This window comes from Mercenaria mercenaria, chromosome 11 (assembly GCF_021730395.1).
Source record: "Mercenaria mercenaria strain notata chromosome 11, MADL_Memer_1, whole genome shotgun sequence".
Classification (NCBI taxonomy): Eukaryota; Metazoa; Mollusca; class Bivalvia; order Venerida; family Veneridae; genus Mercenaria; species Mercenaria mercenaria.
In genome coordinates this window covers 62,929,173-62,941,209 of record NC_069371.1, presented here as the reverse complement: position 1 = coordinate 62,941,209, position 12,037 = coordinate 62,929,173, and the positions used below count along the sequence as shown (strand labels likewise).

Here is a 12,037-nt window from a genome sequence, read left to right as displayed (position 1 = left end):
GACATTCGGTGTATTAATATATTTACTTTATCTTCAGATACTATAAAATACTTTACAATCATAAATTGTAGTGGAAGATCAAAGCACGTAAAGTTCATATAGGGATCAAATATATTTATATTCATATCTGTAATGTTCGTTTCACTTGTTATTGGAATAAACAATGCATGTTTGCACTTTTCAAGTATAATGGTTACTTAGGCCTAAAAATATTCTTTGTTTCCGGTAACATGCTGAAAAAAATTAGGTAGGTCGGAAAAAAATATTTGATTATTTTTTATTAAGGGAAAAATGAATACAGATAGGGGGGTTATGCCTTTAGAGCATCAGTAAGTTGATTTCTAACATCACTTACCATGTTTATAGCATAAAAAGTGCAGTTTTGCAGTTGAAAAAATTATTCTCCAAGGCCATAAAAACATTTAGGGTCGGGCCAAAAATTTAATGTAGGTCGGGATACCGGAAACAAACATTTTTTACGCCTTATGAAAAAAAAAATCTCCGGTATAACTTTTAGCGAGATATTCTGGCATAGACATATCGTGTGATGTATGCAACCGAAACATTCAATTGAAAACCGAAATATCTGTTTTAAAATCATGAATACGTAAACCGATCTTTAATAAAACTTATTAAAATGTAAGTAACTTCCCGCGTTACTTTATATGATACCATCAGTATGTTTTGTATCGCTGGAGGTGAATACTGCTAGAAATACAGGTCCCTTATACTAGACTGGCTCGATAGATGTATGTCAAGACCGATTTCGTTTGAAAGTTTGGATGAATACCCGTCGACCGATACCAAACATTTAAATAACATTTCAAAGGAAAATACCCCAAGGTCAACATTAAAAATGGTAATTTCTAAGCAGAACGCAATTGAAATTAAATGTCGAAAATGTTTAACAATTATTGTTTGAACAGATAGTTTAATGTGACTGAATGACACCAAAATAGCTAAATTTCTCCTATTTTATATCAAATTTCATAGCGTGACTAACACTTTTGTTTTTGTTTTTTGCCCAAATTAAATTGACTAAAAAAGTGTTATTGGAGATAACAAGTTCACAAAACGAACTGAACGACTTAAAATATCTTTCTAATAACTAACAACAGAAGGTATTTTCAAAATTTCGAAAAAATTTAACATAAAGCTGGACTCAGACTGGAAACCTGCAGCTTTCAAAATAGTAATACCTATGCTGTATTGGTCATTTTGCGTCTTGTTTTTACAGAAACTCACAGAAAAGAAATATTACATATTCAAGACAACTTAAGTTCACAGAAATAGTAAATAGCTAATTAAAGAAACTCGAAACAATTCATTTAACATTGTGTCTCATCAACTGGCCTATATTAAAGTTGGTCTCACATTAAAACAGCTTACCTCGGAGAAACACCTAAGACAGTATTAAATCACTTTATCCAAAATATCATAATATAAATAATTACACAAAATAAATAATGCGATAAACATTTGCCATACAAGTGTTATATATTCTTTAAAATCAAATTTCAAAAGACCTGTCACTCATTGAACGCACAATAAACGTTACTTAATCTCGACTGTACTTCAGAAAACTTATCTCAATTTGTTTTGTCGAAACATCTTTTTGAATTGTCAATAAGAAGGAAAAAAGACAAAATATATAACCCACTGATTGAAGTACAGATCATTTAGGAAAATGAGGCAGTTGAGCAAGTTTATTATTTAAAACCGAAGTACAGATTATTTAGGACAATGTGGCAGTTGTACAAATTTATTATTTAAAATCGAAGTACAGATCATTATGGAAAATAAGGCATTTGAGTAAGTGTTTTTAAATCGAAGTACAGATCATTTAGGAAAATGTGGCAGTTGAGCAAGAAGTTTTTTTATTTAAAATCGAAGTACAGATCATTAAGGAAAATGTGGCAGCTGATCAAGTTTGTTATTTCAAATCGAAGTACAGATCATTTAGGGAATGTGGTAGCTGAGCAAGTTTATTATTTCAAATACAGACCATTCAGGAACATGTGGCAGTTTATTAATCGAAATACAGATAATTGAGAAAAATGTGGCAGTTGAGCAAGTTAATTATTTAAAATCGCAATACAGACCATTCAGGAACACGCTGCAGTAGAGCAAGTTAATTATTTAAAACCGCAATACATTTAGGAATCCTAATGTGGCAGTTGAGCAAGTTTATCATTTAAAATCGAAATACACATCGAGTAGGAAAATGTAGCATATTATTTAGAACTGATACGAACGAAAGCAATTATCGTTCTTGCAAATATAATGTAACATTTTTTTGAGATGCAGTTGGTAAACTTATATCAAAATTTGATACTAGACGTGTTTATATCAAAAGGTTTAAGTAACACTCTCTTTAATGGTTAGTAAACAGGTTAGTATACCGATCACTTGCCTATGCCTATTGACCGTGAGATATTTGAATGGCATAGATTCAACTAGTATAATCATGATGTTGACACAAATTTGAAAGGATTGTGAATGATTCAGTAGACTCTTCACAATGTGAACTTTGTCAAATTTTTTGTCATAATTCAAGGTTAAGCTTTATGCCATATATATATAGATACGAAAGAGTTCAGTCACACATCAAATACTTATTGTTTATTATAGTGACAGGTACAAAATAAACAGATGCTGTACAAATTTATGTAGAAATCGGATCAAATCAATACCCGTCCTAATGCGGCTTATTGGTCACTGAATTTCAATAATCATTGCAGTGTACATGTAGAAAAATCGCTAATTATACGATTGACAGTAAAAAAATATTTGTGTTTTTTTTTCGCGAAAATTCATATAGCTAAAAGTTATCGGATGCAATGGCTCTAAGGGTAAATTAGTTATAACAGAAAATGGGCATGTTCGTGTACATCTTCTTGATTTTCCTTAGGCGTAATGACAGCGTGTTGTGTAGTTTTATTTATACTCGGTGCCGGGAGTCCCATATGAGCGAAAATATTCGCGCCTTCACTGTCCATCCTAGAGCGTCAGCGGGCGTCTTGTCATGCTGTCCCTCGTAGTCCTTGCGGAGTACCAATCTCAGCGTTCAGCGTGGAAGATGACAATACAAAGAGGTGGTAAAACAATCCTTCTTAGGGCCACTGCCCTCGCCCTTTGTTGTGACTCTACCGGCTGTCCTCAATATAGTTATGACCACTTCCGGTAGAGCCGCATGCCTGCTCCGCGACGTGCACGCGGCGAGAGCTCAGGAGCAGAGTAATGACAGCGATTATTAGATAGCTTTTTTATATAATGGGTCAGCACCAGCAATCAACGAATAGACAGTGGGTGGCAAATAGGCAGCGCAATATTAAAACGAAAACCCAAAATCTAAATATAGCATCTGGTTTTCCTAGTTAACTAAGATAGGTTTAAGACTTTCACACAAAAACACATACATTTAGCAATTCGTTCAGGAACATGTATTATAAAGCTTTACTTGACATCTACGCTCATTGTATTACCGTAATCTCCCGGAAAGTAATTACGAGACTAATTTCATTAAAATCGTTATATTTGGTCGACTTCAAAAACTGTTTTATGTGCATACCAAAGGATAAGTTTCTTTAAGCCTTTTATGACCTACTGTCAGAATAATTTGTATATTTAATATATTGATAACGTAACACATAAGCACAGATAGTGCTTGACTCCCTTTTCATGTTGTCATTGCTATAATTATTGTTGAATTGCTGTAATTAATAGAATTTGGGTCATTTGTCGCTGATTTGGGTTCATTATATAGATAGCCGGATCCCAGCATCACACATTATGTCATATACAAAAGTTATAGGGAACCAGATATTTGACAGAGCAAGTACTCGTTGTAAAACGTTATGTTTAAATTTGGACCAATCAGAAACAAGTTCTAAAAATAGCACGTCTGCTGGGGTATAAATAGGTAGATGGATGATAGAGAGCTCATTCAGTATCCAGTGGTTGAAGAAGACACATCGAGGATTCAACTAATAATTTATCCCAGTACCTTGAGAAGGAGACTATTGCAGTCACCCTGTCAGGGCGGATAAATTATTAAAAAGAAGACTTTGAAGTTCTTAGACTAAATAAGAGTAGCAGAATTTCGATAAGGTTTCGAGCTATAGGGCCAGCGCATAGGAGTTTTACCTTAAAGGTAATTGAATGCTATAGACCATAGCATATATAGGCTGAGCATCGGGAAGCTGAGACAGAGACCCAGAGTTTAGTAATCTACTGAGATAGTAGGAGGGTTCCAGCTTATAGACGATTCAGCATTATTGGCGAAGTACAGCCAAGGCATCGGGTATATACCTATATGGTAGTTGAATGCTACATATGATAGCATATAGGCGCTGAGCATCCAGGAATCAGGGCATTCATATAGAGTTGAGAGGACAGAGGCCGAGCATCTATGCGATAGGACTCGTATGTTGTTGATTCAAAGACATTGTCTGACGGGAACTTCAGCAAAAAGACCAGTCAAGTATAGAGTCTCCAGCCTATAGGAGTTTGAGCTAATTGAAAATTGTTAGTTTGAAACATTTAGTGATTTGCCTGATCCCTGAAATTGTCTAGCTCAAAATTAAAATCATTTACGAATCATTGGTACACGAATCATTTAGGCAAGGTAGCCAGAGGAAAATTCTATATCTGAGATATTTGGTCTCACCAGCTCTACGTTTTAACAAAGGACAATCTACATCGTTTGTCAGCTAGTCTAAGACATAGTCACCTTAGCGATTGGACCCAAACCATTGTTCAAGATACTAAAGGCGTAGGCTCTTCCCTGGGTCATATAACCAGTATCCTGACAATTTGGGGGCTCGTCCGGGATCTATATCCAAGGAGGTACAGAGACTAGTGGTTTTGACGTTCTGTTGGTGTACCAGAAGGCGCTGTGACAGCAGGTAGTCTGAACTACATACAGTTGAGTTTCAGAGGTACTTCGAGCTTAAGGGTTCAAGATGGATTATGATAAATGGGTTTCGATGGGAGAACGTATGGGTCTCTCAGGCTCAGAGCTCATAGAGTTTGTGGATAGGAAAGAGAAGGAGTATACTGAACGAGAGGAACGTATGTTGAGACGAGATGAAGACAGGCGGAGGTTTGAGGCTCAGGAAACTGAGAAGAAACGACTGTTTGAGCTTGAACAGTCTGAGAAGAAAAGGTTATTTGAGTTGGAACGTTTGGAAAAGGAAAGAACTTTAAAGGAGCAAGACTTAGCTTTGAAAGAGCATGAGCTGGAATTGCTTAAAATAAAAGCTGAGGCTGGGGCCTTAGGAGCTGATAAAGGTGCTGAGCCCTTGAGCAGTAAAACATTGCGGCCAAGCTTCCGAAGTTCGAGGAAAGTAAAGATGATATGGATGCATACCTCGAGCGATTTGAACGGTTTGCAAAAAGCCAGGGATGGAAGGAAGAGACATGGGCTGTAAGCCTCAGCTCATTACTTACAGGAAAAGGCCTGGACGTATATACAAGCATGCCTCCAGACCAAGCAAGTGACTATTACTGCATTGAAGAAAGCAGTTCTGAAGCGTTATCAGTTAACAGAAGAAGGTTTTAGATTGAAGTTCAGGAATGCAAGCCAGAGCGTGGTGAAACTGTTTTTCAATTTATGGCAAGCTGGACAGGTATTTCAGTCGATGGACAGAGATGGCAGAAGTTGACAATACGTTTGAAATGCTGAAAGACCTTATGATCAGAGAACAGTTCATCCAAACATGTTCCACAGACCTTGCTTTGTTCTTAAAGGAAAGAGTTGCAAAATCGAGAGCTGAGATCACGCAGCTAGCAGAACAGTACATTGAAGCGCATGGTGGTTCTATAACCTCGAACAGGGTTTTGAAAAATAATTCCTCATCCAATAGGCCACCACAAACGACTAAGTATGACACCTTCCTCTCAGCCCCAACAAAGAGAAAGGCCAGCTTTTAAAAAGCCTGTATGCTTTGTATGCCACAAGGAAGGTCATATAGCTAGAGAATGCAGAGACCTATCCAAGAAAAAAAAAGCGGTGCTGCTTTAGCTAGTAGGGAATCCTATGAGGAAAGACAGAGAAATAGGCATGGAACGCAAGATTCTACACCTATAGATTGGAGAAAGGAAGGCCAAGCCCAGAAAGACAGACAGTATGAAAACAGGAAAGTGTCAGCTTCATGCATAGCTGTGTCATTAGATGACAGAAAGGTAAAAGACAACATAAAAGATGGATGGCTTAAGTTAGGAGATGGACAATCTGTTTCGGTCATAGCAAGCACCTGTACCATTGATTCAACAACCGGTGAAAGAAACTTGGTGTTGAAGACAGGATATATAGGGGATAAAGAAGTTCAAGTTTTGAGAGATACAGGTTGTGGTTGGCAGCTGTTAGGAAAGATTTCGTATCAGAGAATCAGATGTTAGATAAGAAGTATCTTATGGTTGCAATTGATGGACGAACAAGGATAGTTCCTTCAGCAAAGATACAAGTTGACACACCATATTATACAGGAGAAGTTGAAGTCATGGTTTTGACAACTTTAATCTGCGATTTAGTTATTGGAAATATCAAAGGGGCTTCTGATAGACCAGACATTAACTGGAGTAGTAGGGATGGAAAACAGTCTCCATCAAAAGAAAATATTGTTGCAGCTGTGGTAACGAGAGCACAGGCTGAGAAAGAAAAACAGTCAATAACACCTTTGAAGGTCACAGAACCTAAACAGGATGAACTTAATGTCGAACGTTTTAAAACAAGCTCAGAAGGAGGACAATACCTTAGGAAAGCTGTGGACGTATGCCTCTGATAAGAAGAAAATGAAGACAAAGAGTGGTTATACATTTATGTACGAAGTCAAGAAGGATGTATTGTATAGAACCTTCGAAGAAAAGAGAGGCAGTATTATCAAAGAAATAAAGCAAATTGTAGTTCCAACTCATTTCAGAAAGAGAGTTATGTCTTTAGCTCATGAATCAATAGTTGGAGGACACCTATCAATAAGAAAGACAGTTGATAGGATACAAACAAGTTTTTACTGGCCAGGGTTAACTAGTGATGTCACAAGGTTTTGTAGGTCGTGTGATATATGTCAGAAAATGATTCCAAAAGGAAAAGTTAGAAAGGTTCCATTAGGAGATATGCCAATAATGGAGACACCATTTCATCGGGTGGCTGTGGATTTAATAGGACCTATTGCTCCTGTTTCAGAAAAAGGAAATCGGTATATTCTTACCGTGGTCGACTATGCCACAAGATATCCTGAGGCAGTTGCATTACCTAGGATTGAGACAGAACGGGTAGCTGAGGCTCTGCTAGATATATTTTCTAGAGTAGGATTTCCATCCGAAATTTTGAGTGACAGAGGAAGTCAGTTTACCTCACAGCTGATGGAAGAAGTTTGTAGGCTGATCAGTCTGAAGCAAATGTTCACAACTCCGTATAACCCAAAGTGCAATGGTTTTTGTGAGCGTATGAATGGTATTTTAAAGAGTATGTTGAAAAAGATGTGTCAAGAAAAACCAAAAGACTGGGACAGATATTTGTCAGCCGTATTGTTTGCATATCGAGAGGTTCCACAGGCAAGTACAGGATTCTCACCATTTGAACTACTCTATGGCAGGACAGTCAGAGGACCTATGCAAGTACTTAAAGAACTTTGGACTGAAGCTGAAACACCAGAAACAAGAAACACATATGAATATGTATTAGACTTACGGAATAGGCTGGAGGAAACATGTAAAATAGCTAGAGAAAATCTTAATTCAGCACAAGAAACGTACAAACACCATTACGACAAGAGTGCCAGAAACAGAAATTTAAAGGTCGGGGATTAAAGTGCTGTTACTTTACCAAACTAACCACAATAAGTTAATGCTTCAGTGGAAAGGACCTTATGAAGTAGTTGATGTGGTCAACAAAATGGATTTTAAAGTTAAAGTCGGTGAAAAGATAGGGCTTTACCATATCAATTTACTCAAAAGGTACGAAGAAAGACAAGATATTTTTGCAGGAAGTGTCGCCGTGATCGAAGCCGATGTTAGCACAGAGACTGGGGTAGTTGATGACGAAAATTTGCTCGACCTGGTCAGAATAGGAGGGTCAGAAACATATGAAAATGTACAAATTAATCCTCATTTGTCTGAAAGCCAAATTACTGAAATTAAGTCGCTTATAAAACAATATCAAGACATTTTTACAGAAAGTCCTGGAACGACGAATCTTGTAGAACATAAGGTCGAACTCACAACCACAGAACCTGTTAGAGTCAAACAATACCCCATACCATATGCGAAACGTAATGAGGTTAACCAGGAGGTTCAACACATGTTAAATGCTGGAATTATTGAACCTGCCACCTCTGCATACAACTCCCCTATCGTTATGGTGAAAAAGAAAGATAATACAAACAGATTTTGTATTGATTTTAGGCGGTTGAATTCTATAACTAAATTTGATACGGAGCCTATGGGAAATGATGAAGATATTCGGTCAAAACTTCATGGAGATAAATTCTTCACAAAATTAGACCTCAGCAAAGGTTACTGGCAGATTCCTGTCGAGAAGCAATCTAGGCACTTGACAGCCTTCACAACATCTGAGGGATGTTTCCAGTTCCGAAAAATGCCATTTGGTATGATAAATTCTGGTGCTACATTTAATAAAATGATGCGAAAATTATTGATAGGATGCAAACATGCAGACAATTATGTGGACGATATTTTAGGTCACACCATAACGTGGGACACACATGTCTCAATGCTACAAAATATTTTTAAGAGGGTTAGAGATGCAAAGCTTACACTAAAACCATCAAAATGTCTCATAGGATATGATAATATTTCATTCACTGGGCATAAGGTCGGAAATGATCAGCTGGAGATGGAAGATGATAAATTAGAGCGTATAAAGAATGCAGAAGAACCTAAGACTAAGAGACAAGTACGGAGTTTCCTCGGCCTAACTGGTTATTATAGAAAATTTATAGCATCATACTCCGAAGTTGCAGCACCACTGACCGACTTAATCAAGAAAGGAAACCTAATACTGTAGTATGGGAAGAACAACATGCCAAAGCTTTTCATACTTTGAAAACCTTGCTTACACAAGCACCTATTTTACGGTTACCAGATTTTTCACGACCTTTATATTACAGTGTGATGCTTCAGATACTGGGGTTGGAGCAGCACTTCTTCAGAGGTATGAAGATGGACAATTTCCCATAGCATATGCCAGTAAAAAATTGCTCCAAAGAGAGAGGAACTATTCGGTAATTGAAAGGGAATGTTTGTCAATAGTTTTTGGTGTTAAGAAATTTCAGAAGTATTTGTACGGCAGTGAGTTCATCCTACAGACTGATCATGCCCCATTGAGTTACATACAGAAATGTAAAGTAGAAAGCTCAAGAATTATGAGATGGGCATTGTTTTTGCAGTGTTACAGATTCAAGATAGAATCTATCAAAGGAACAGAAAATGTATGTGCTGATTATTTAAGTAGACAATAAAGGGTTATATACGTTAGGTGTAACAGATCTTTAAAAAAAAATCAATCAAGAAATAGTAAAAGAAAAAGAGATGTGTTTACAAATTATTCTTCATGTTTATGAAAACTGAAAGTATTTCTTGAGAAGGGGGCTATTTGTCAGAATAATTTGTATATTTAATATATTGATAACGTAACACATAAGCACAGATAGTGCTTGACTCCCTTTTCATGTTGTCATTGCTATAATTATTGTTGAATTGCTGTAATTAATAGAATTTGGGTCATTTGTCGCTGATTTGGGTTCATTATATAGATAGCCGGATCCCAGCATCACACATTATGTCATATACAAAAGTTATAGGGAACCAGATATTTGACAGAGCAAGTACTCGTTGTAAAACGTTATGTTTAAATTTGGACCAATCAGAAACAAGTTCTAAAAATAGCACGTCTGCTGGGGTATAAATAGGTAGATGGATGATAGAGAGCTCATTCAGTATCCAGCGGTTGAAGAAGACACATCGAGGATTCAACTAATAATTTATCCCAGTACCTTGAGAAGGAGACTATTGCAGTCACCCTGTCAGGGCGGATAAATTATTAAAAAGAAGACTTTGGAAGTTCTTAGACTAAATAAGAGTAGCAGAATTTCGATAAGGTTTTCGAGCTATAGGGCCAGCGCATAGGAGTTTTACCTTAAAGGTAATTGAATGCTATAGAACCATAGCATATATAGGCTGAGCATCGGGAAGCTGAGACAGAGACCAGAGTTTAGTAATCTACTGAGATAGTAGGAGGGTTCCAGCTTATAGACGATTCAGCATTATTGGCGAAGTACAGCCAAGGCATCGGGTATATACCTATATGGTAGTTGAATGCTACATATGATAGCATATAGGCGCTGAGCATCCAGGAATCAGGGCATTCATACAGAGTTGAGAGGACAGAGGCCGAGCATCTATGCGATAGGACTCGTATGTTGTTGATTCAAAGACATTGTCTGACGGGAACTTCAGCAAAAAGACCAGTCAAGTATAGAGTCTCCAGCCTATAGGAGTTTGAGCTAATTGAAAATTGTTAGTTTGAAACATTTAGTGATTTGCCTGATCCTGAAATTGTCTAGCTCAAAATTAAAATCATTTACGAATCATTGGTACACGAATCATTTAGGCAAGGTAGCCAGAGGAAAATTCTATATCTGAGATATTTGGTCTCACCAGCTCTACGTTTTAACAAAGGACAATCTACATCGTTTGTCAGCTAGTCTAAGACATAGTCACCTTAGCGATTGGACCCAAACCATTGTTCAAGATACTAAAGGCGTAGGCTCTTCCCTGGGTCATATAACCAGTATCCTGACACCTACGCACACTGAAAATGTTTCAAAATTTATAAGCGGTAACTGAAAAATATATACCAGTATATTTAACATATATATTGAATTAAATTGTTTGAAAATGAATTATCATTTTGTTCAAAAGAATGTCACCGAATATTTCCGTGGAACTTATTTTATGACGGTCAATCCAGAGGTTCATGAGAATAAATTGTTTATAGCATTGCTCTTTTTTGAACTCCAGTGGTCCCTAAAAGGACAAGCAGAACGATTTGAACAAGAGAGATCCATGCATTTACTAAGTTTTGTGAAGATCATAAGAAGTCGTTTAAAGGTTTTGTTCTATTTTTAGCTGGCCCCTAAAGGGGTCATCTATACTAATACTTCACCCTCGGGTGAGCTAAAATCGAACTTTGTTATACGTTTGGTAATATGAAAGAAATGATACTTACAAAACTACTTATAAGATATCCTGCATTATATAATCATAGAATACAATTTTGTCCACATCACACATTTCGGGTATTTAGCTTAAATCCTAATCAGTTGTTTTTGTTAGATGAAATAAAAGTAATCGGTTTGTGTCAATGCCTTAGAATTACACCATTATATTTATGACCTGAAAACGAAAGTATGCCACAGGTACGGTTTTCTGTCATAAAATTCCAGATTTGAAATACACATATTATGTAAAAAAGTGTACCATTTGTATATACATTTAAACCTGTATGTAAATACGAGGACAAATATAGATACTACGGCCGTATATAAAAGCGTAAAATTGTGTAAATTTATTAGAGCATAATATTATAAATTTGGTTATATTTTATACTACAGTTAAAATTTTGTTTCAATATCATTCCCAATTTGCAAGCTTCGTTTAGGCCTAAAAGGTCTTTGTTTCCGGTAGCATGCTCAAAAAAAATAGTGTGTAAGTAGGTAGGTTGGATTTTTTTTTTTTTTTTTTTTTTTTTAGTTTTTTTATTAAGAGAGATTTTTCGGAAATTATTTTTATGTCAAAAAATGAATACAGACAAGGGAGTTATCTCTTAAGAGCATCAGTAAGTTGCTTTCTAACATTACTGGCCTTGTTTAAAGCATAAAAAGTGCTGTTTAGCAACTTTTGTTAAGAAGTTGAGAAAAAAAATCTCCAAGACCATTTAGGGTCGGGCCAAAAATTTAGGGTAGGTCGGGATACCGGAAACATACATTTTTTACGCCTATATGAGCTAGGACTG

The 12,037-nt window shown here is 36.5% G+C and overlaps 1 protein-coding gene across 1 annotated transcript in view; it reads right to left on the bottom strand.

The window, feature by feature from the left end:
• The window catches only part of LOC123532073 (heat shock 70 kDa protein 12A-like), a 38,718-nt gene extending 27,230 nt beyond the window's left edge, over positions 1-11,488 (bottom strand). Inside the window, exon 1 of the mRNA XM_053517566.1 lies at positions 11,252-11,488. The gene's annotated coding sequence lies outside the window, so the exon portion shown is untranslated. The remainder of the gene's footprint in view (positions 1-11,251) is intronic.
• Between the last annotated feature and the right edge of the window lie 549 nt (positions 11,489-12,037).